Raw genomic sequence first — 27,104 nt, 5'->3', positions numbered from 1 at the left:
AGAGCCAACGAGCAACCCCTGCATTAATTTTCCCCGCGCGCGCCTGGAAGTCAATGATATGGAAACAGTGGTTGGATTATTGTAGTGTGGTAGTCGAGAGATAATGATTAGCGTATACCGCAACGTGGGTGCCATGCTGTGCTGTGTGCAGGTACATCCTACACCTATCGGACCTTTGCACTCTGTTTTGCCCCCTACCCCTCTTCAGCCTCTCTCTCTCTCTCTCTCTCTCTTTCTCCGCCTCTATAAAGCTCTCTGGTTCTCTGTCGTGGCAGCCAATTGTGCATAGACATACATCAGCAGCAGCAGCAGTAGCAGTAGCAGCACCGCGAGATCAGGCGAGCGGAAATGAAAAAATACCGACATTAGCATATCAAACGATACGCTTGAATTCTTGAAAATAACGCAGGCTTGCTGTTGTACAGCACCGTCATGTAGGTACTACAGTGCAAGCGGTAGCATAGCGTTATGTGTATAGTGATGCCCGTTTCTCGCATATTATACCTCACACATGTGTATATATATATATAACCGTATCCTTAAATATACGTATCCCCACAATATATGTATATTATAATATGTAACACATGCGCAATAATATATCTACCTATGAGTGTTTCTCTGTGCGCTCGCGTGTGTCGATATAGTATAGGTATAGCATAGAGGTATAAACTAGGATATATGGATGTAGGTATATGTAATATGTAATATGTATAAGCGACATTACCTATCCTACCTACGTGATATTAGTTGAAGTTTCCATTGTTAGTTGGGGTAATATAAACAATTGGCCTTGTCCATCTACCGGCTTCCGCCCGTCGCTCAAAACCTCCGACATTTTTATGGATCGCGGAGCACAGGCTTGCACCTACTCTCTTCTCTTCTCTTCTCTTCTCTTCTCTTCTCTTCTCTTCTCTTCTCTCCTCTACTCTCCTCCCCGCCCCGACTAACTCGATTTAATTATTGTTTGTGGTCCGGCTGGTTTAGCCACGATTCCAGTTCTGCTGCACAAGACTATAATAAAAACCACGAGTTTTGCCTTCGTCTTCTGTTTTTTTGGTCTAGTCACTCTCATATCGTAAAGTGTTTTCGACTGCACCGTGAAAACCGTATTATTTCAGTTTCGATTTGAAAAATATGATGTTTCACAAGCGATATTTGTTTCATCATTTTATAGTTACCCAACACGCGATGGAAATACGAATTACCATTTAAATTACATGAAAAAATCCTTATCAAATACCAATTTATTTATTTTGTGTACAACTAATTAAACGTTTATTCTTCGACTTCTTCGTACGATTAAATTATTGAAATCTTCCTACGTTAATATCTTCACATACCTACGATTCGAGATGTTGCAGCAAATTAGTTAACTTGATTTGCTTATATTATTATTTACATCATTAGTTACACAGAATGGTCTTCCTTACCTACGTCGTCGACATACGTATATATCAAGAATGAAAATATCTATGGTTGGAAAATTATTATCCAAGCATGCTGGTGTAGGGGAGGTTGTAGGACGCAAGGCGCGTCTAACTAAAATATCATTCGTTAAATTTTCAGGAAATCGAACGGCCAAGAGAGAATAGGTATAGGTATACCTACACGTATACTGGTATAAGTTGGTTGCCAAGCCTCCCCTCCTTCCCCCTCTTCCTCCTCCTCGTCTTCCTCTTCCTTCTCAACCTCCACCTACACCTCATCCTCTGCCGTGCATTGCAAAGTAAAGCCTATACTATTACGTACACTATACATGTACGCATACATGCGCGTGTATAAATATGTATATGTATATGTATATATATATGTATAAAATATATATAATAGATATATAGGTATACGGTCGAGCAGCTACAAAGCAGCATCCATTAGATATTTATTAACTTTACGAATTTATGACCGCCCCCTGGGCGCGGGAAGCAGGCAAACAGAACAGAACGAACGCGCGCGCACACCGAGGAGGAAAGCTAGTATTAAAATGAATTATTTAATATTAAACTTTGTAATTTTTAACCATATTATACGTGAAATAATTCACAAACCACTCTGCCTCGTTCTTCGTCTCTCTCACTCTCTTTCTCTTTTTCGTTCCCGCTTGGTTGTATTTCTGCTTTGTTATGTTGTGTTATTATATATATATATATATATCTGTACTAGGGTGGTCCTTAATAGGGTTGTTTTCGAATTTTTATGCTCCCATGGGCTTGAATGCTTTCAAATTGATAAGAAAAAAAATAAAAATTATTATTTGCCGAAAATTTTAACTCTCTACATCAACTTTAATTTTAAGATAGTCCCCGCTTTGTGATCGAAGCATCTTGTGGAAATAAATAAGTTGGGGGAAAAACTTTTCGTTGTTCTTTGAAATTTTATTTAATACGTTGACGAATATACCGAAAATAATGGAAAATATACAATTTTTTTTTTTTTTTTTATAACTTCAGAAACAACTCTATTAAGGACCATTCTAACCTGTACATACCAGCCATTGCCTCGAATTGCATCTTTTGCACACCGTATATAAATTGTTACATAGGTATGCAATACATTTAGTACTAGAGAGGCACAATGCTGACGAACCAAGTAGCATCCAGCAGCATTAGCAAAAAAGAGCTCGGAGCGTGGAGGAGAGTTCGCGTCACAAGTAGATATACGGTACATGTGCACACACACACACACACACACACACACATACAAACGCACGCACAATGACGCATATAAATATACTATCGACGCAAAAATTCGTGGGTGGCACCCCCCACGTTTCGCGAATAACAAAAACGTTGACCGAGAGGGTTGAGGCTGATAATTCGTTCGGCAATGGGGGAAAATTTTCAAATGCACGATTCGGTTGGGAAAGCTAGGGGGAGGGAAACGAAGAGGGCGGACAAATCAATCGCAAACATACTCGTGTGGCGCGGGCCGTGACCCACCTGCGTAGGGTGTAGGGTGTAGGGTGTAGGGTGTAGGGTGTTGGGTACGCAGGCGGACACACATCTCCGGTGATTATAGGCGGGTTATGCGAATTGACGTGCGTGTATAGTGGGTCACTATCGGCTAGAAGGGGGTGCAGGTTGGTTGGTTGGTTGGTTGGTTGTTTTCGGAGAGTACGCCAAATAATTCCCGGCGGAAAGAGGGAACATAACAGTGCCGTGAGGGGCGGGGAGGGGAGGGGGGAGGGGGTTATGGGTAATGATAATACATACGTGAATACCTGTACCTAAACCTATAGAAACGAGGATGAGGAGGAGGTGGTATGTCCCAGTGTTGTAAATCCGATGATACAGGCATATATGACGACATTACAACGCTTTTAATTACGCTGACGTAAACCGCGTGGTTGTGCAGGGCATTGGATCGGTATGTGCAGGCTAAAAGGGGTGGTGGTGGTGGTGGTGGTGAAGGGATTCGAAAAGACCGGCCGCCTACACACAAGTAAACAATCGAAGTATGATCGATGAATTCCGAGTTTCCACGCTGCTAGTCGACAATCATTTTTTTACCTGAAGGGATGTTATCCATACGTACGTATGTATGTACATACGTGCTTGTAATATTGTACGGAACAATTCATTCCGTCGCACGGTAAAACGCGTGAGATTTAAAAGAGAGAGAAGGAATCATTCTCGTCAGTGACATCCTCGCAGCAGTTTCCGGATGTAACTAGGCAACAAAATTTTCATGTGTAATTGGAAGTGAGATAATAACAACGCTGGATCCCTACAATCGTATGTGTAGCTGAGGATGGAGGACAGCAACGGTTTGGTTATAGATAGACACACAGCAGACGCTATGTTCGAGTGATTAACCATTCAACGCAGCAATTCAAGTTGCAAATGTATTTATGAGATACATTTCACGCGATCTTTGTGTGCGTCCATCGCTACGTGGGGGTTTGCATGTGTGATATAGTATAATGCGATATCTAGTAACAATCGACTCCAAACAAGAGTTTGGTATACCTGACATATCTGCGTCACACTCTGCGTCCCACTGCATCTCGAAAACCATAAACCTGATGGTTGCCATATGAGAAGGTATCGTTTTTACAAGTGCCCATACCTAAAAGTTCGTTTCTACAAGTTGCAGTCCTAAAAGTTCGTCCGAAACGTTCGTTTCCACAAGTAGCGATCCTACAACCGAGCGGTTCAATTCTACAAGTTCGTTTCTGATACATTTAATTGTCGATTTCGTAAATTTTGATTTAATTTAAATTATCTGACCGCCACTTGTAGAAACGAACTCTTCGAGAAAAACGAACTTGTAGGATCGCAACTTGTAGAAACGAGCTGTTATGTATTGGGACTTGTAGAAACGAATTTGTAGAAACGACACCCTCTCGTGATCTAGTCGTGGACCTTAAAAATCGAAAGAAAGATTCACGGATGATTACCGTCATGGTAGGTAGATTTCAAAATTTCAAACCATCCCTAAAAGCGGTTTACTGGGTCTCACCTACGCCACTGCATATTATTGCTTCACTACATATTATTATTAAATCGCTGCAAGGTTCACCGAACGATAGAGGGAGAGGATTCGTCTGCAGAAAAGACAGAAGTTGCCTGCCTAAATCTGTATACGAGTATAATTACCCTCTAATTATTTTCAGATTTTTAATCAAGATATGCGGCAAATTCCATTCTAGTCCTCAAGAATGAAATACAAGAAAAAAAAGGCCAGCAGAGAGACCCAAAGCTCGAAATGAAAAATTTGAAAAAATTAAAGATCAGTTTTTTTTTAAATATTTACAGCCGATCTACGACCATCCAACATTGAAATTTCCAAAAAAAGAAAACAAAGACAAAAAAAAACCACTCAACAACCACCCTAATGTATATATATAGGTTTATATCTAGGGGATCTACGGGCCGTTATAGCTAGTGTGTCTGGCATCCGGGACCTGCAAGCCACCCTCGGCATTGAGGTCGTCCAGTTTTGGCGTCACGGAAACACATATAACTCGTTGGTAGGTAGGTAGGTAGGTATATTTGCGAAAAGGGCCCCCCTCGGTGTAGCAGCCCCGGTATCTGGGCGCAGGGTTTGCTGCAGGTTATATTGGTTGGCACCCCTGTGTCACCCGTGTGTCACCCCTCTAGTATTTTAATCCCACACGCGCGTCGGTGGTGGCCATGTTTTTTTATGCTCGCCGAGCGTGTTTGCAGCCCGTCCCGATCAGTGCTCGAGCCGCTTTTGTCAAATGACAAATGGAATTGATTTTTTCGTTTTAGGTTCGCGTACGTTTTTACTTTTTTTTATTTTTTGTTTTTTTTTTGTTTTTTTAATTTTTTTTTTTTATTTGTCTTCTTTACATTCATTTTTTTCCCCTCTCTTCGTATAAATGGAAACGTATATATACCCTTTGCGTCGATATATGCATGAAATTGTGCACATTTATTTTATTATACTTTGATCGTAATACCATTTCTCATTGTCAATCGAAGAACCTCTTTCCCACTGTTGTTTTTCTTCTCCGTTTTTCCATCGAATCGAATGCATGAATTTCAAGGTAAATTTCCGTGACGTTTTGAATTCAATTCACATTGTGTTAAATACAGATTAGACGACACACTGACATTGGTGTTCATGCAAGTCGGTCATTAAGCTGCACAACTGCATTTTTCCTGCATTGTAGGTAGCCCGAACGCACAAATACACTTACACGTGTTTAAATGTATAAATTTATATATATATATATATATATAACTATGACGTAGAATGCATACCAACATCGCATTACGATGAAAATTATACAATACATGTATTATTATTAACCTCATCCCGCACGCTTGACTCCTCCGTATCGTGAACCTGCACTTGCATCAGTGACTCGATTCCGTATACCGCATACATTGACTACCTATTACGTATAAGGTACGTGTGCACGAGCGTAAAAGAAAAAAAAAAACAGCATAAAATAAAATAAAAAGAAGCATACATAAATTTCTTGTACCTACTATACCGTGATAAGTATGGTAACCCGGTTAAAAATCGGCAGGAAATCATGTTCGTTCGGGTAATCGGTATATACAGTATAAGTTATTCGTAAACTAACGATTTACAGACTCTTAGAAATCCTTAAGAAACTATTGTTGAAGACTGTAAAGCGTAGATATAAATTTAACGACATAAATGTGTGGCAGAAAAACGGAAAACTCAAGTGAACAATATAGGTTGGGTACATAAATATATGTGTGACCTGCATGACATAGAAAAACGTGAATACGAAAGTAGTTCTACGTATATATATGTATATATATATATATATCTTTTTCTAGAGAGCTAGAAAGAATTGATTGAATCAATAAATTATATATACGGATTTCATAACTTGGTAGCATCATCATTTGTATAATCAGGTATTCCGAGATTCTTAAATAATAAATTCTCTTCCACTTCCATAATACAATGCCGAGTATCTCTTTGTACAGTTATACAGAGGAATATAAATGAAACATAACCTCAATTCCGTTTTCACGAATTCGAGTAGAACGTATCAGAGTCCGGACTGTTTTCCCCGATTCAGTATTCAACCTGACATGATAAAATTTGGATTTATCCAGCTTCCAACAGGAAACAGTACGTGAAAAACATCGAAAACTGATAAGAATCGAAAGTCCTAAGAAGGGGTTGAAATTGGCCGAACATTAAACGAGCGCCGATGAAGATTCGACGTTTCCGTTACATGTATAACAGAATTTTGGTGAACAGGATTTCCCTGAAGAGTCTCGCAGTACCTTAGGAGAGTGTATATATATATATATACAGTTCGTTCTTAGTAATAAAATATACAATAAATATATATTTTTATTGCATACAGAAACGGGAATAATAACATGTTATATTATCCCGTGGACAATAATATCACGATGACATCTTACGGGGGGGATCATATTACATGTATATATATATATATATGTATGAGATAGGTATACTATACGATTCTCCGTCAGGATGAAATGAAATCGGCGAAGGATCTTTATCCATCACTGTGTATATATATATATATATATATATACACGTAGATATAAAGTATATAGTTACATTATACACATGCATTTGAATTTACACAACCCTCGTATACATATACATGGACTAGCAATCGCGGTCTGGTCTTCGCCTCCTCCTCCTCCTCCTCCTCCGCCGTTTATTCTCCCCCCTCTTCGTCTCTTCCCCTTTTCGTATTCGCTGTGCAGTCGCATCGTACGCTGTTATTATTTCCAACTTACATATTATATGCGCCCGACGACTGCATCAGCAAGTAATGCATTGGAATCATTCTAATGACGCGATCGTATACTGTGCCTGTAAGTCGAGTCCAAGGTTGGAATATAGTTCACCATCATCATCATCAACATCATCATCACCACCGTTATTACATGAAATTGTGACTATGAAAAAATCGTCCACTTTTTATGACGGTTGTTTATTTATTTATTTTTTTTATTTTCGATACCGAAAATGGGACGAATACCTACTACCATACCTACTTTAGTCTCACGTTCACTTTCCATCAAAAGCTCTGCGATACCGTATAACTATATACATATATTATTTTCAATCGTCACGTGGCCACGGCCTCAAATGATTACCACTGCATCGTTACATGTACACCCACACACATATACATATATATATACAATATCGCTAGTACTATAGCGTAATATATTATTATACGTAGTCTATAGTGAATCGACGTATGTATATCTAAATGCATGCATATATATGTAGACGTATTATACAGCACGGACAATGTATGATAGATAGTATATATCAATAGGCAACGGTCGAGGTCGCGACCCCGTGGGAAAGGCTGCCGTTCGTATACGTTGTAGAAATGTTTTAAAAGGGAAGAAAAGAGAAAGAAAAAATAATAATAACAACAATAATAATAATGTACATATATAAATAATTATATATATTACATACACAGGTATTGATATATACTGTGTGACATTGATATAACGTGTCGGTTTGTTTTCAACGCCAAGCAATTTCCATTCGTTTCCTTTCCTTTTCTTTCATTTCTCGTTTCGAATATTATTATACATATACATATATTGTGTTTGTACATACATGTATTGAGCATAATATACTTACCTAAATACATAGACTGTAAATGTAAAGAACTCCTTCGTTAATTAATAGCTATATCTAATATGTATACCATGCACCTGCCTCTGCCCCCTAGATATACGTATGGGTACCTATAAAGAAGCTTAGCTGCTAACACCGTGTTACGCAAGGTACACTAGCACTAAAGTACGCTGCTACTGCTACTGCTGCTGCTGCGACAACATAGTATAATCGACGAAACACGAAAGACGTGAAAAGCAACGCTATTACAATACTATAAATGCCAATATACCGTTGAATGAGCTATTAACGCAACGCGTTACTTCAAAACATGATATGTCGTATTAATTATAAGTTTATACGATTGACGATGATTCTTAGATAAAATCGACCACCGACTGGTTGTTACAAAAAAAAAAATATTTTGTAGTTTGAGAACCACGGTCAGAAAGTTTTATAACTTGATAATCCATCTTTGTAGAGTACCTTACAGAAGGTATGGTAATACATACAGCAGTTAACCATGGAGCTTCTGACTCCAACCGCATGTCGTCGACATTGCAACCTATTCATGAACCGTTGATGAAAGTAACAAATAAAAAAAAAATAAAAAATCTGTAAGAATCAGCAGGACCGCGATCATACGTAGGTGTATACCTACCATGATCCACTCTCTCTCTCGAGAGAGAGAGAGAGAGAGAGAGAGGAAAAGAGAACCCCAGAAGACGGATAGTCTTAGGGGGACCGACGAGGACCACCCGCGCGGAGAACGTGATCGTCTGCACCGTAACCCTTCCTTCCAATTCTACCTTGCGATGCATAGAGAGAGATAGAGGCGAGGATTCAGCTTCAACATCATCATCGTCATCATGATCATTGGTCCCAGCAATGCTGCACCTGCGACGTGGTAGTGCGCGATTTCTTCTTCGTGTAGCTCAGGTTGAAACGAACTCGTTCCAGGTAGATAGATAGATGCAAAGTACAAAGTACAGTCCCATAACCGATCTCGTTCGAAAAATCAACGGTGCAATTGGTTTTGGATAATGAATTAATGAAGAAACTTGAAGACTGTGTAAACATTTCTTCGGGACAAAAGTGTGTGTAAAGTGGTAAAAAGAAAAGCGTAATCAGAGCTGAAGCGTTGACTTTTCCGCTGATGTGATTGTAGAATGGACTGTACCACAAGGAGACGTATGAGCGAATCACGCATTATTATGACGGCCATTCGCTAAATGATTTTTTCAATTTCTCGTCGCCCACCCACCCCGCACCCCACGTTGGAGATGCGTTATCCCCCTCGTGTTCCTTGGAGTCCGCACACGTCGCGCAATCTCACAATCTCTCCGTCTCCTTTTTATTCTCGTCTCCTGCCCCGCATTATTATTTCATTATACACATAAGAAGGTAATGGGAATAATAAGGAGGAAGTTATCAGAGGCATAATTCAAGACTTGGGACGATGCACGATGAGGGACCTTCTCTGCACTACGACGCAATGGACTGTCTTTATTTGCGTGCCGGTTACACGCAGAGACCCTGATTTTTCATTTTTAACCCTAATTGGTCACTCTGGATGAATTTCACCCCAAACGTCTTTCAAGCTTCTCGTAGATTCACCATATTCGTGGAAATGGGCCCCGTGGTTAGAGTTAAGGTAAGTGAACCAGTTACTGACCATCTCCCAACTATTGACCTTTTCTGGAAGTTTCTGTTTGTTGTTCAAAAATGACAAAAAAAATTTATTTCTAGTGTCTAACCCTCTAGCAATTGGTCTTAGTAATCGAGAAGTTCACAATTTGTGCCATAAATTTAACATTTCAGAACTTAAAAGGGGATCAATAATTCAGTATGAAGGTGTCAATAACTGATCCACTTACCTTACGATCCTCCAGCGCAGTTTCTTATAAGTGTACATGAATGTAATCACAGACCAAGTTGCATGGTTGAAGAAAGATCGATTTCTAACCACGCGTTTAATAACCATAGAGTATGTACCATGTGATTACAGTCAAGAATCCATGCAGGCTACAAGGTCTATGAAAAAGAAAAGAAAAGAAAAGAAAAGGTATAAAAAATCGTCCGAGTACAAGAACGATGAAATCAGTGGTTAGAACAAATCGTGACGTAGTGTGAAAAGGACTACCGATAAAAAAAGGACATGCGACCCAGCACAGAGTAGCGAGCGAACCTCTGTTCCACCTGTAAACACGAGAGCACGTCCATCCGGGGATAAAATGGGATAAAGGGGATAAAGGGGATGAAGAAGGAGATAAGAGGGGAGGCGCGGGGCGACCCGGACCCTGCTCAACGCAACCCGGCGGCACCTCGAGCCCCAAACCGAACGAACTCGTTGCCTCGACCCTGAATTCCAGACACGCCGCAGCAACAGCAGTAGCAGGAAAATCCGTGAAAACTGCCACTTGTTGCTGGTGCCGGTTGTGCTATACGTGCAGATTGTGTCCGGAGGGGGTCAGATAGGAGGAGGGAGGATGGAGGATAGAGGATGGAGGATGGGAAGCCGGAGGAGCGCCACGCGACGAGGCGCAAACACCTTCTTCTTCTTCTTTGTTTTTTACTCTTTCACTTTTCTCTCTTTCTCTCTCATTCAATAGTCTCCTCTACTTCCGTAACGGAACCGTAATGCTAAGGATATAGTTGTTCGCAGGTTATAACTCACGTATGTACCTACCTATCCCTTCAAGCAAGTTGATGATCTCAAGGGGTTCAAACGGATGTGTCTCATCCAGATGGTGACGTGCGTGCGCAAAGGAAACTGCAGTTGATTCCGATATCTCAGTTCTTTCTTTTTCTTTTTCTTTTTCTTTGATTTGCCTTTCAGTCCTGCAACAGTAATGATTAAAGAAATAATTTACGTTATGTAGAAGTGAAAGGTACGTTAAAATTGAAAAGTGCTTTTTCCTCCGTTTTTTTTTTCATATTAATCTAACTATCAAAATGAACACGTCTGTTAGAATGGAATAACAATATAGATTCCCGTTCTTCTTCCTGTGGGAATTGAGCTGATCACTGCAAAGTTTTCACGTCAGTGTTGCGCAGGCATTGAAAATATAGTGAAAAAGAGTAAGATTTTACTCGGTCGATAAAGACTGACTACAGCATCCTCTTAACAGATGTGAAAAGAGAGAAAGTATGTATATAAGAATATATAATTGGATATTTTCAGTGCGTACATGAAATCATCGATGAGTATAGCCAGCGACGCGAGACAGACACGATTTGCATGATCCGAATAAGTTGATGACATACAATTTGGTATAAGATTTGGTCGAGTACTTCTTTTTTTTTTTTATTATACTTATAAAAAAGAGAATTACGAAGATACGAAAGTGGAGAAAGAGAAGAATTTTTGTAAAAATTCAAATCGCCGCTGCATTCGAAGTACCCTGCACTTATGCGTCGGCTAGACTTGATAAATTCCCGATCCTTCTGAACGGAAGAGGCCCGCAGGCCGATCGCGACGGCAGCAATCAACGAGTGGGTAATTCTCGTGCCTTCCGGGCCCTGATCCAACTGTCTAAAAGGACCGCCGAACTGCTCACCCGGCTACCGGGTACCCGGCACACCGAAATTAGGAGGTATAGTAGCCCGGTGCCCCAGGTCCCTTGGGAATGGGTGCTCACCACCAAATGGACACACACGCACCTTCATGATGCAAGGTAAAACGCAGCAAAGTGCGCGCGATTGAGCTGCGTCGGGCATGAATTGAACCGTAAGACAAGTCAAGGAACATCGACTAGCGATGTCATGTCGTCAGAGTACCTACAAGTGAAAAGTCAAGGAGATACTTGAATACCCGAGTCGAAATTTAGCGCCTAGGTTTCACCGTACCAAGGTTCGTATATACATCTACTTTGAATTAAGGAAACTGAACCCAGAAATCCGACATTGAACCTCGAAGTCCAAAAAATTTAAGAACAAACCCTACTTTGACTATCTCAGTAGACGATTGAACCTATTTTCACGCTGTTCAATCTACAGCTTTGATATTAGACCTGCAACTCTCCTCCTATTTTGACATAATTTTGATAAGTTTGAATAACATTTGAATATTAAGTATGGCATTTAGATTGTATTCTTTCAACGTTCTTACGAATACTGAAACCTTTTCAACTGATTGAATATACAGAAAATACGATTAAACGAATGTGTTAAACAATTCTTATTTGTTGGCATTTTCATTTCATTTCATATGTTTTAATCGTATTTTTTGTATTTCTACCATAATCAATCAGAATCGACGGACCTTTATCAGCGGGTTAGGATTTTGAGGGTTGAAGGAGGGTTTCAAACAAGCAGGTTTAACCCTACCTCTCTGGGTCAAAGGAAGTTCTAAACATACCCTACTTTGAGCCTGAACTTCGTAAATAACTAAATTTTGGAAATTTCTAGCGTAAAGTAGAACCTGATATTACATTGAAATAGAACTTACTTTGCTTTCTTCAAGCCCTAAGTAAGAGCTCCGTTAAAGTAAGCGCTAAATTTCGATTCCGGTAGCGTCCTCGGCCTGGGTCGATTAGAAGCAGACGAAATGGACACCATGCAGTGCTTCAATAGCCTCAACGGAACTAACGAATCACGTGGTTCACTGTGTACATAGTGATTAGAATGAGAGAACCACGTGACTAAATCTGTTTCTGATAGGCTCCCTATCACCTACGTGACCCTTTAGTTCAACTTCGGTTAGTGCAGCGCTAGTGTCGGTTCTTAGGGCTTCTATAATCGAGACAAATTAGCGTGTCCCGAAAGCATAAGAGTCAGCTATCCGCAGTGAGTGTAGAGATCAGTACGTCTTCGTCATCGAATAAAGGTGGTTTTCGGTCACTTTATCGTGTTCATGATCGATTTTCCCACGGTTGGTAAGGGGAAGGGAGAGGAGGAACATCCTACCTCGCATTCCACATTAACACCCCGTCGTCGTCTTGGTTGGGTTTCGCGAGGAGGTGAATCGGAGAGACTCGATACTGGCGTACATAGTGCATATGGTTCGGGGATGATTGATCTTTTTAAGGTTAGGGTTGGGTGCGGGATTGATGTATGCAGCATGCGAGGTAAAGTACCGCGGCGCAATGGAGTGCAGTGCACTGGGCGATCCCACCGGTTCGTTGGTTGGTTGGTTGGTTGGTTGAACCGTATGTTTATGCCATCTCGCGCGAACCACTTACCCGTGATTTATTATAAGAAATTATCCGAATGCTAGAAATACCGTATGATTATCCTCCCGTGATCCCCGCCGCCGTTCGTTTCTCCAACGTGGTTCGAACGCAACCTCAAGTAAATCGAGAAACAAGAACCTGATATGCACTTCTTCGATTCCTCGAGTGAACGAATTGAATCACTTTTACATGTAGTCAGAGAATCAATGAAGAATTATACAAGAGTTACCATAAGATTCAGAGTTTTCAGCTTGATCCAAATTCCATAATTTTCGATGTAACCTGCACTCCGAGTCCAAATCAGAAAACCACTTCAAAACTCTGTCTAGAACCCTGAACAATCCATCGGTCCTTCTCCAATTCCCGTTATGCCCAGCGAAATTGCGTCTCTTCTTTGAACCAAAGTCAAGTAAGCCTGCATTAGGTACACTCAATAAAGTTTGAGGTACCAACACATAATGTGCGCTGCGGATTGCCACAGCCTCTTTGCTTTCTTTTGTCTAAAGGCCAAAGGATAAAAGAAGATAAACCGATTTTAAAAAGATGCAATTTCTCGTCTCGGACTGACTAGATGATGTCCATATACCTAAGAAACTGGTTACAGGTCCACAAGACAATCGAATATCAATTGTTATTCCTGTTTGCGAATTACGTCTATAAAGCAGCTGGACATAAGGTTGAATTTTTCTATTCTTCTCTGAATTGTGACAAGAAATTGGATGTCCTGTATGATAAAGCAGACATTCAGCATGTCTGTCTGTTCCTGGATGACTTTGCTTTGAAGAAGAAAACTACAACGCAAGAGAGTAGCTTTCACGACGTAAAATAGATTTCCCGCTAATGTTTCTCGATGCAGAAGAAGAGGAGACCAAAGAGGCATTCCTCTTTTCAACCCTGCATGCGACTTCATCTGACGACAAATCGAGACTCGCGCATTGGATGTCCGAAGTAGGTACATTCGCGATGTGGATATGTATAATATACGTACTCACCTATATACACAAGCTTACATACATACATGCATACATACGTACGAAAACGTACGTTATGCAGCGATAGCTTTCCGTGGCATTCAACTAATTCTAGGCTCGAAGCGTTCCATTAAAGATTCAGCATGTAATTGCAGATGACCGGCGTAAGCCCGTCTCCATCCGGACAGACGAACAAACCTGAAACGGACGACCGTCGGACGGACAGAATCGCAAACCCTTGTAGGTACACCAACTCTCTCTGTCTTTCTCCCCCTCACCCCGACCGCTACGTGAGGCAATCAGACCACTGCGTACCGGAAAATCTATCTTAATCGCTCCTCTCATACCTTGTGAACCCCGCTTGTGTACGAACTTATGTAGATACACTGCATAAAGCTCCTCGGAAGACAATTTCGCCGCTCGCTTGGGTCCCACGACGAGGGACGAACAACGAATGTCTACCTACGATATGCAGTGAACCATTCCAACAGCGGACACTTCCGGGACCAAAAATATTCTCAGTTATTGAGTAGTGTTCGTTATTGGGAACAATATTAACGTTGTAAATTGTGCTGGAGATTTTTATACTGTTCGTTATAAAGGGACGTAGGTTACTTGGAGGTGTCGTCAAGAGAAGTTTCACACAAGACTGAAGCTAGCAGCCAGAATTAGAAGGTAGTGAAGTCAAAAATTCAAGATTTTGTGAAGTACCATGAACCCTCAATGCTTTTATAGAATTACAATTATGACACTGAACTGCATATTTCTCTATTTCCAAAACGTTTAAAACTTTTGGCTGTTACCTCTGGCTGTTAGCTTCAGCTTCATAAGTTTCACTGCGTAAGTCTAACATTTGAACCTTATCCGACATAATCGTGTTTATTCCTTTTTCTTTCCACCGTCGATTTCCTCCAGCATCGTAAAGTCTTGTAAATGAAACTTGCAATCGACTGCAATAGAACCAGTTTAACGAATGTTTATGATCTATAGTTACGTCTACCGTAGATCAGATCATTTCAGAGTACCGCATTATAAGTATAGTTTGTTTTTTTATTTTTTTTTTTTTTTATCTATATACTACAGAGGGAAGTTTACTTCCAACTTTTGAACACTATACGCAGACTGAATAAACGTGATGAATAACCATTGACGAGTGAAAAGTTTGAACGTGCCTTGAGATTTGAAAAGACTGATCATGTCGCGCGAGCCGAGTAAGATCGTGATCAACATATCGATCGGTGCTGGATGATTCTTATGAGAAGAAAAAGTTTAGTAACGGGGTATTGTGACGAACAATCGAAGAAGAGTGAAGAATAAAAAAAGAGTTAATAAAAGGTGAAAAAACCTGTAACTAAATACATATCTCGCTGCTGCTGCTGCTGCTGGTGCTGGTGATGGTGCTCATAACGTTCCGTCGTCGTTTTGTTCATTACATACCTATAATACCAATGGCAGCCTGCAACGACATCATGCGTGCGTGCAACCGGCGAAAGTAACCCGCAGATGTATGGATATATATATATGTGTGTGTGTGTGTGTGTGTGTATGTGTGTGTAATCGTTACAATAGAATAGTTATTGTTTCGCGGGTGCGGGCATAAATAGCCATTTGCTTCATACATGCGACATACCGTGTTGTACTTTATTCAAATAGCACCTATATGTGCGCGGCGCGGTGTGTGTACAACATAAAGTTATGTACGCATGTACAATAGTCGCATTCCGATCCTCCGAATAATCAGTAGCATTGAAGAATACACGTAAAATAAAGAAAGAATGAATAAAAGAATGGAGTATATACCTAAAAGGAATAAAAAGAAAAACGCACTACTTAAGTACAATGCGGATGACTAGCGTGGCGAAGTATTGAAGTTAGAGATTTTGGGACAGGGTTGAAGTTCCGAAGTTGAATATATCCGGAAGTATTATCTAATTCTGAATTGTTTTGGTGGGGAAAGTTGAAGGGAAGAAATCAAACCTTTACGAAACACAATAAAGTTTAGAATGATCTGAAAGGCGATGACTAAAAGTTCCAAAATACAAGACTCTGAAAGTTCAAGTTTTGATGAAGCAAGATTCCGAAAATTAAAATATACTCAGACGGCGTAATTAACTCAACGAATGGGTGTGTAAAAAATCAGAAAAACTGAATATCGAAATGATCAACATTCCGAACGTAAAAATATGAAAAAATCCAAAACGCAGAAAGCTCAACGTCGCGAAATTCTACCAAGCCAAAAATTCACAGATCAGAAAATCTTCGATAATTCGGAGTTTCCATGTTTCAGATTTCAAATTTTCTCATTTTTGCACTTTCGGAACATCGATTTGTCGGAGTTACGCCCTTTCGGAACTTTGAGGCGTCGAGTTTCGCCACCAAAGAATTCAAGATTTGTCAATTTAGGAATTTCAACTCCGCCCAAAAATTTTGCAAAAACCTTTCCAAAAAAGAAAAAAAAAACACAAACACACATACACAGAAACACTTGGCGCCAGAGTTATTATGCTATATATATATATATATACCATTTTAAACGCTATATTATACATGTATAATTTAGATATTGAATATATAATTTGTAACATCGTATATTATAGGTATGAACCTATATGTATAGGTACATATACGATATGCAGCTGGTTGTTTTGTCTTTATTCGTCGCACGATCTCCCTTGGACTGCACCTTATCGTCTTCGTCTTATTTCTGTTCCTCCTCGTCTTCTTCTTCTTCTTCTTCTTCTTCTTCTTCACATGACATAAACAAAGTTATAACCACCAATTCCGAAGATGAAATATTATAAGTAATAACGTATAGTTCCTCTCCTCGGCCAGAGTCGAGGAGCAAGATAATAACACGACCGCTAAACTACACCTGATATACAGGTAGACGTATATGTATATGTATAATAATACAATATCTACGTGCATGCTTTGTTTTATATATTTATGCATTTATATGCATATATGCCTATATATAATTGTATAATTATTATTAATGATATCGAACCTTTGCCCCTCCCCCTCCCCCTTCCCCTCCCCCTCCCCCTCCCCCTTCCCCCCCCCCCCCCTGGCAGTCCGCAATCGAACAGTTCGTCACAAAGCGCAAAATCGTTGATATAGACAGTAGATTAGTATGTTGTTGAAGTTTTATAGTGACGTTAATCGTAACGATTCCTGACGATGAAAAACCGTAATTTCGAAATTTTCGAACTGTTTGAAATTCAATAAACAGTAATAAAACGAAATATATACTCATATTTTGCAATTCTAGTTTCATGAAAAAATCATTGTGAAGGTAAGAAAATGGTGATATTTTTTTTTTTTGTCGTCATCGTCGACGTTTCGTTACGATAGTGTTACTACAACTTCAATATCGTACAAATTTTTTCTACATATCGTGCAAAACGTTCTCTCTCCGTCTCTCTTCTATTTTCCTCTATTCCCCGAATAAATTTTATTGAGACAAAAAAAGTCAGCCCGAAGTATCGACAATTTTTCTCTGAACTTGAAATTCAATTTAAAAAAAAATATATCTATATATATATATATATATTCATTTGTTATTTTAGAGCGTTATTTAATAGACGAAAGATTAAGAAATGGAATAAAATCTTGTTTAAAGCTTATCTGCAAGAGGTATGATACGCAAATCTTCTTTCTACTGTAGTTCGTAGATTCGAGACTGACGAACGCGTGCTTTTCACGTCCTATCCGAGTTATAATGCATCATATGCCGGCCTGCAGGCTGCAGTGTACAGACTTGCACCGATTAAAAAATCAAATAACAATATTTCATAAATCATAAATCCTCGCAGGTAGACAGGCAGGTGGGTCGATCACGCCTATCGTTATAACAACCACTAAACGGCGCAATGGATATAATTACGCACACACTGACCAACGTACAAACATATACAATATATATATATATGTGAAATATATGTGTTTGAGTATATATAATATAAACCGATGCCAAAACATCGGTCAAAAATATTATTGCTCTACGATGAAATAATATTTAACCTTATCTTCGATACTTCGTAAGCAAATTTTCATACAACAACGATTTTGCAGTGCAGTTATATACATATAAATGCAAAAAAATTGTACCCATTTGAATGAATTATGAAGGAAACGTGGAAGGAGATGAAGATAAGGATTTTAATATAGGCGAGAATTGTTTAAATTAAAATTGCAAAACATCTTTAAGATCCAAAGAAACAAAAGGAACACTGTCGACGATTTAAGGGTAGAAAAAAACATAACAAAATCTAATATTTGATAAAACCGGATAAGTTTTTCTGTTGTTACATGATATATATATATATATATATATAACTGCGAATTAACTATTACCATACTTTTACCTTTACCTGTACTGTGAAAGCTTGTTTTTATAAAAATTTCATGATCCTAGATCAACGAGAAGCATCTTGTAGGTTTCGATCAATGAGTTCGCAAGTATAAAACTGTGTGTATTTTTAATTTTTAACACCTCCAATTTCCTGAGAAGAAGGGGGTCTTGACATACGGATGAACGACTAAGTGATCCTCTAAAGATGCCATTTTTCCCTTCTGAGGTAGGTACGGAAGCCTAAGCATTGCGAAAAATCTAAATCGACAAAATCTACAACTAAACAATTTGAGAACATGAATTGTTTCATGATGCATAGAGTGAGAAATGGGAGGAATCACGACGGAGGGTGCAAAATGGCGGTTACCCTATCCACTCTATGCCATGGCGTGTTGAATTTCCTGCATCTCATCAAATGTATCTCTGCAGCGTGATCAGATATCGAGGATGAGTATATATAATAACGGTTCTACCGCATGGTATTATATGCGGGGAGAGAGAGAGAGAGAGATAATGTAAGGGGAGTAGGTATTCAGCAGGGCTGACCAGTCGATCAAAATGGCATAGGAACGAATAATAAAGTATAAAGGTAGTAAAGACTGGTAGCGATCATCTCTCTTCGAATATACATCTTGCCGATCGTCCGAGGATCTCTGGGATCGCGGGAACGAAAACCCAGAATTATCCACCGATTTTACCATCACGAGCTTCTCGCAAACAGCGCATTAGCACCAGATTTCTTCGGTGCTGCTGATGTTGATGCTGTTGCTGTTGTTGTTGTTGTTATTTTGAATTTGAAACAGTAAGGACGATGTGAAAAAAATCCAAGTAGGTACCTAAGGAAGAAGGAAAAACAAACAAAAAAACTTGCGAGGTTATACATGGAGGTATAGGTGGTATACGTGGTATACCTCTTGCAAAAGCCAGACTCGATGGATAATTTCCTGGGCAGTCGTTGCACGTCAACAAGACACCGATATTATCCACGATTCAATGAATCTTATGGAATCTGTGAGAAGATCGAATTTTGCTACGATGATGGAAAAAGTCGAATTATATCTATAGAAGGATTAGGTTAAATTAGGTTAGGTTAGATCAACATCCAGATACGTTAAGTTAGGTTAGGTTAGGTTAGGTTCGATGCGTATGTCCTCTTTGCAACAATAACTATATTCCGCATATATAAAAGTCTATGGAATGGAAAAAGAATACCTAATAATAATAATAATAATAATAATAATAAGAAGAAGAAGAAGAAGAAGAAGGAGAAGAGGAAGAAGAAACATCAGCATGAGCTTAAGAGAGAAGTAGCACGAATAGCTAATCAATAATTATTACGGTAATACACTCAATTCTTCCAACCGCTCCGCGCGCTCCTTTCCTCCTCCTCCTTCTCTACCTCCTCCACTGCAGAGCCTGGGTCGTCGGTTATTTGCATATTTATAAGCCAGTGCAGTGTGCGCGGTGTAATCGTAGGCTAGCCTCTCTGCTGTTTTCAGCTTGCTTGCTTCGGATCCTGATTCAACAGCAGCAGCAGCAGCAGCAGCAGCAGCAGTATGGTGCATTGCCATTAACAAATGGGCGGGTAAAAAATATCGATGAAGAATCTCGAAGAAGAGGGGAGGGGGGGAGCAAAACGCCGCAAGAAAACAAAAAATAAAAAAATAAAAAAATTGACTACAAAAAACAAAAATATGAAGAAAAAAACACGCTCATATAAGAACTGAAAGATAATTATGAACAAAAAAAAAAAAAAAAAAACAGAAAGATGGAAAGAGAAGAAGAGAAAAAAAAAAAAAAAAACAACACACCAACCAACCAAGCAAAAGAGAAAAGGAGGAATCACCGCAAAATGGCGTAAGATTCGCAACGGACACGCGATCTCGTTCGAAACGTAACGATCCCCTCCTCCACAACCCCCACCATCCCTGCCAATGTTCGCCCGATTCTGCACAACGATTTTATACCTCCGCATGATAAGTATACGCATATACATATATATATATACAAATATATACGTACACGTATCGTATATATATATATATACATATATGATGATGAGGGGCGTTTCTGATCGACTGCAGAAAAAACGAACCAACCTCCGAACCTAAGTTGTGCTGCTGCTGCTGCTGCTGCTGCTGCTGCTGGAGTTGCTATAGTACAACGCATTTCGTATTTTTATTATCGAAGATAAAATGACGAAAGTAAAATTATTATATATGTATATTAAGTCAATAAAGAATATATTGAGAAAATATTGTATACAGTATTGTGTACAGGAGCGGGGGTTGAAGTTCCGAATTTGAAAAGTTTCAAAAGTGCTTAATTTCGAATTATTTGGTGGTGAAACTTGAAGTAAAGAAATGAAACTTTTAGGAAGCGGCAAATTTTTGAATGGACGGAAAGCAGACGACTGAAAATTCCAAAATACATGATATTGAAAATTCAATTTCCGATGGAGAAAAATTCCAAAAAATAAACTTTAGATGTAAGAAAATTGGGAAAATTAAAATTTACCCACAGAGCGCAGTTTACAAAAAATCAAAAATTACCAAAATTCCGAACGTAAAAATATGGAAAATCAAAAACGCTTTCTACGATCAAAGTGGTGAAATTTCACCGAGCAGAAAATGCACTAAAAATCTCTCGATCATTCCGAATTTCTATGTTTCAGATATTTCACTTCCGGCATTTCGTCCTTTCGAAACTATTGAAATTTGCAATTTCAATCCTGCCCCTCATTTTCCAACATTATATGCAAAGTGAAAAAAAAACTTTACACAGTCAAATATCTCGTCTTTACTCACTAATTAATAACAATTCTCTCAACTATCGACTGAAGCTCGCTAGACTCCTGAGGCTGTTTTACCATATTCTAGATTAGGATGGAATTAAATGGCTGGGTGACGCCGCTCACGCTCGTATCCCGACAGCATCTGATACCTAAATCCTGCGATTATCCTTCCTACCCTACGAATCTACTTTATACATATACATATATAATATAGAAGACACGAGTACAGAGAGGGACGAATGTATGGGATATTCCGCATTATTCGCAAGTACTTGGTACACACGTATATATATATATATATATATATATTAAACGGTGCCTATTTGCGATTTTCCATTTCTCGTTTATTTTTTTAATTTGGAATTTTATCACTCAACAACGGATTAGCGTATCGTAAAGAACAATTGATATTTTTCGTAGGATATTGAACGATATTAAAAATTAAAAATTAGTCATCACAAATTTCACGATTTTTCTCATTTTCCCTATGAAATAATGATGAAATTTTTTTTTTTTTTTTTTTTTTTTTTTTTTTTTTTTTTTTTTTAAATATAAAATTTCTCAAATTTCATGTTATCTTTTATTTGCACCGAAACATCGTAATTTTTCCCGAAATATCCGATTACTTAACAAGAAATGTAAAGTTTTTAACGTAAACTATTGTGAAATATTTATATTTTCATCAAATTTTTGAACAAGTAGATTAACGAAAAAATCTCACTATTAGACCTTTTCCGTAGATCGTTCGAATTTCCAAAAAAAAAAAAATATCTATTGCTCTTTACTCAACGCCAATCGGTCGTTGAGTAACAATATTCCGAAATAAAAAGGTAAAAAAAAAGTTGATATTAAAAGTTGAAACTTTTTCAGAATATTTTTCTCGTCATCTTGAACGATATTTTCACGCTGACTAACGAAAAACAAATAATTATTTTCTTCGACCCACCCTAATATACATACTATATGTATACACAAATATTATGTAGGTATATATAACAATTCCGTCGACGGTTTGCTCGACGGGTTTGTAAGGGGGGGGGGGGAGTCAGGCTGCTATGGTGCTCGGCCCCGATGCGTGATTGCCGTTTAGATTTCCCCGGGCCCCGAGGCTACATACCCCTCCAATCAAACTTTTATTTCCGTTTCGCAAAAACTGATTACAACCCGACGATTCTATACGGACAGAGTCGGGCTGCCGGGCGGCTGTCTGCATAATATAAATTTGTGCACGCGTCGAGATACCGAAGATTCGAGATTTGAAATAATAATCGTTGCGAGAGTATAAAATAGATAAAAAGAAAAAAATATGATTTTTGACATTCCGTTTTACTGTTTTCGGATAAAAAAAAAAAAAAAAAAAGGAAATTTTTAGTTATCATTAGATCTCCAAGTTTTGATGTTTAGAAAATCACTTTAAAATCATTTTCAGATGAACGTCTGTTTGTGAGGAATTTTTATGTACGTGTGCGAAGAATTTTTTAAAAAAAAAAAAAAAAAAAAAAAAAACCTACATAAAAATCCCGTACATATAAATAAAATCTCTTGAATTTGATGTTGAATCATTTTCCGTAAATCTTATAATATATACTTCGTGAATGTATAATGTAATGAGGAAATTTTTTTTTTTTTTTTTTTTCCACGTCAAATATAAGATTAAATTATTGAGAAATTATTTCTCTCGTCGTCGTTTAGATATAGCTACTTACTTACATGCGTATGTACATATATACATATATAGAAAAAGATGACATTAGATAATTAATGCGTTGCATTAGTCAGTGTCAAATCAATGTCAAATATAGATACTTTTTTTTTCTTTCCTTTACTTTTTCTTTGCCTTTTTTTCATTTTCATTTTATAGCGAAATAACTATAAATTTTGATACATTTGCCTTGTCCGCTATCGAGTTTATAATATATACGTTGATTTTTGGTAAACTGTACGTATGTACGATGTAGAAAATGACCATCATCAATCGTTAAGTACACACATATATATATAAGATTAATTATTCTTTACGATTATACAAAAGACATCTGCAGCGCAATTTATTCCTAATTCTCTCGTATAAATTGCTATATATATATATATATATATATATATATATATATTTGTCTAAACGCCGAATATGAACGTCTTGTTTATGCATAAATTTATATCTATATATATATGCAGTCTGACGATACTTGGATCGTAGAAAATTTATTCTCGCATAATAACAATAATTAAAGATAATGTATGTATCTGTTATGACCAACGTCATCGTGTATGAATTGAAATATAATTAAAAGATTAAATAACAATGAAAAAAAATAACTGTTTAAACATAGTCCTCCATCTTTAACTTTTCTCTTTAAAGAAGAGGAAAGAAAAAAAAAATGTCGATTCTGTATAATTCGTTATATACATGAGAGGAGAAAAAAACCGTCTCCGAAGATAAGAAAAGTGATTTTTTTTTCTCTCTCACTTTTTTTCTACTTCTTTTCACTTAGTTGTTTTTTTTTTTTTTTTGTAAATAAATTCTCCGAACCAATGCCTAACTATACTATAAAAACGCAAATGTCAAAACGTACGTCAATTCTGATAGCTGCATGAATTTATGATTTCAATCTTTTTTTTCCATAGATCCGATGATCCGCAGTATCCGCATACGTTTATATTATAAATTTAAAAATTATATCGTCAAGGTTATAACGTATGGCATATCTGGTAATTGTTATCATTGTTGTTACTATTATTATTATTATAATAAGTTCACAATGCCTGATGACGAAATTGAGATGCATTGAGAGGGTGGCGTAAAAAAACCGACTATTTTTTTTTTTTCAGTCTCGTGTGACAAAATGTTAGCTTTCGATATTTTAAGAGCCCACTCCAAAGGACAGGTAAAAAAAAAAATTTTAAGTGGTCGCTCCACATTTTTTAAAACTTCAGAAATCGGCAAAAATCGATTTTTTTTCAATTTTTTTCCTCGTTACGGTATAATTTTATAGACAAAAAAAAAGTTAAGTTTCCGAAAGTTTCAGTTCAAAATTTGAATTTTGAAAGGTCGCTCATAATTTTTTTTCAATTTTTTTGGTGCATTTCTTTAGATCTTTTCGAGCGACCTTTTAATATTCATATTAAAATTTCATAAATTTTTTTTCTTCAACTTAGTAAGAAAGAATCGATAACAATACACCACGACATGAATTAAAAATCAAACAAAATACTGAAAATATAATTTTTTTAATTTAATTTTTTGACGATTTTTGACATTTTAAAAAATTTGGAGCGACCTCTTCAAATTTTTTTTTTTTGAGCTGTCCTTTCGAGTGGGCTCTTAAAACATCAAAAACTAACATTTTGTCATACGAGACTCAAAAAAAAAAATAGTCGGTTTTTTTGCGCCACCCTAATATATATATATTTATATATATATATATATAATTCCCGACGGGGTGCAGGAGAGACACGAATAAAGAAGAGAAGAGAGGGATTGAGCGCAACAGGGATGAGAGAATAGAAAGGGAGCCGGTTAAAAACGTGATTACAATATCTATCCCCGATCTAATAACCAATAGGAAATTCAAATTTAAACATCGCGGGGGGGCTGCTTCAGGCACACCCGGGGATGATAGAAGAGCCCCCAATTTCCTCGAGGGCACTACTCGCTCCCATGCATCTGTCGAACAGCGATCGAAGAGGAAGACAGAGAGAGAGCGAGAGAGGGAGAGAGAGAGAGAGAGAGAGAGAGAAAGAGAGAGAGTCCCGCAGGTTCTCCCGAATCTGTTGGGGGTCCCATTGGCGGGGGTGAAAATTTGCCGCCCCTCGATAAGGAGACGCTGGACTCGACGGCGCACGTTTCCAATAAATTTCCACACGCCTCGTTTCACATCGGCATCACGTCTCGCGGTTTATGGGTAGGTACGTGGAGCTGAGTGTGCACGCATTCACGGTATATAATATGCGGTTAGTTAGTTGGTTAGTTTCATCGAATTCAATTTATACGTCGGTTTTATGCCTTGTTGGGTCCCCGCGATCTTTCCTTTCATCCAGCTGATGAGCATAGAAGCTGATATATATATATATATATATGCGTATTTCTGAGTAACGTATGCATTCATACCTATACAGGGTGTACAGTTATTTGTGAAAACGTAATTCCCTGAGATTTCCAGTTTTTTTTTAGACAAGGATCATTATTTATACAGTTTGTTCTCGTGGATACGATAAATCGAAAATAAAACAGTCACACGAACAAGAATATTCTATATTTGACTAGAGCAAAACTCATTTTGAAATGAATTTGTATAAAAATTCCCTGACACGTACAATTTTTTTTAAGAATTATGCAAGTTGAAAGAAAATTTTTTTTTTTTTTCCAAACCAAATGAATAAATTTTTATAAACCCAGGATGAAAATTAGTAAAGAATTTCAGACACGACGTGAAATTCCGATTAAAGCTTGAAAATTTTGGGATAATTCACTTAAATGTTCATCTGTTTCTGTGTACGTTTTTTTGTTTATTTTGTTTTTTTTTTCTAAAGACCATTTTTTTGCAGAAAATTTTCTACCTTCCTTTTTTTTTTTTATTTTAGTTTATTATACTAATCGAGGTCCGTAAAAGTGACTTCATCGGAATGGGTGAGTGAGAGTGAGAGAGAAAGAGAGGGAGGTAGAGGAAAACTGAATGTGCAATGTCAAATTCTACCTACCCTTGTAGGTACATCGTAATATGGACGTTGAAGAGAGATCCGATATGCATATTCGTGTCATGCTGTATTATTATATGTCGTATACAGGCCAATACCTACTGTACTGAACCCTCATATTTGTACAATCAGGCGCAATCAGTGCCATTATATTAATATTTATACGTTCATCTGACACCACCGACGACGTGTTTCATCGCCGATGCAGCTGCAGCTCCGTACGAAGCTTCGTCTCTCTCCCTCGCTCTATCTCTCTCTATATATATATATATATATATCTATATATATCTATATATATCTATATCTCTCTTTATCTTCCTACTATACACCTGCAGTAAGCCAATCAAAATCATTCGACTAGCCTATACCTTATGAATAATGCCTGTAATACCTACACCCGTTATGCACGAGCATGGAATACGCAGGTAGATAGAGACTTGAACAGTCTAGTCAAAACAAGTCTGAATTGAAAATATTTGACTCGTGGCTGAATTTTGGTTTGTAGGGGTTTCCAAACCTCGGGAACTCAAGTCTGAAGTGATTTTTGAGCTGCATAACCGGGGTTTCGAGAAAACAGGCAAGTTTTACGATTTCTGAATTTTCTTTAAAAAGTGCTGTAGATAAATGAAAAACGACTCGACCATCGTGTAGAACGGAAAATTCTACATCGAATTATGTCCTCACGTGTCTGAAACGGAGTCGGATTACCAAATTAAGAAAATAGAAATTCTACTTATCGACGGTACATGGAGAATTTATGTGAAATAATTTTTTTACTCTTAATTTGTTAATCCGACTCCGTTTCAGACACGTGAGGACATAATTCGATGTAAAATTTTCCGCTCTACGCGATTCTCGAGTAATTTTTCATCTATAGACAATAGTTTTTGAGAAAAATGCAAAAAAAACGTCAAATTTGGCTGTTTTCTCGAAAGCCCGGCTATGCGGCTCAAAAATGACTTGAGATTTGAGTTCCTGGAGGTCGAAAAACCTATTTTCACTGAACTATGAAGCAGGTCCCTGTAATACAGTACTAC

At 38.0% G+C, this 27,104-nt stretch overlaps 1 protein-coding gene across 1 annotated transcript in view; it reads right to left on the bottom strand.

Moving 5' to 3' along the window:
- The window catches only part of LOC124404083 (protein bric-a-brac 1-like), a 168,803-nt gene extending 157,923 nt beyond the window's left edge, over positions 1-10,880 (bottom strand). The window contains exon 1 of the mRNA XM_046877932.1: positions 10,769-10,880. The gene's annotated coding sequence lies outside the window, so the exon portion shown is untranslated. The remainder of the gene's footprint in view (positions 1-10,768) is intronic.
- Between the last annotated feature and the right edge of the window lie 16,224 nt (positions 10,881-27,104).

This window comes from Diprion similis, chromosome 3 (genome assembly GCF_021155765.1).
Source record: "Diprion similis isolate iyDipSimi1 chromosome 3, iyDipSimi1.1, whole genome shotgun sequence".
Lineage (NCBI taxonomy): Eukaryota > Metazoa > Arthropoda > Insecta > Hymenoptera > Diprionidae > Diprion > Diprion similis.
The sequence above is the reverse complement of the archived record's forward strand: the minus strand, read 5'-3'. Positions and strand labels throughout refer to the sequence as shown.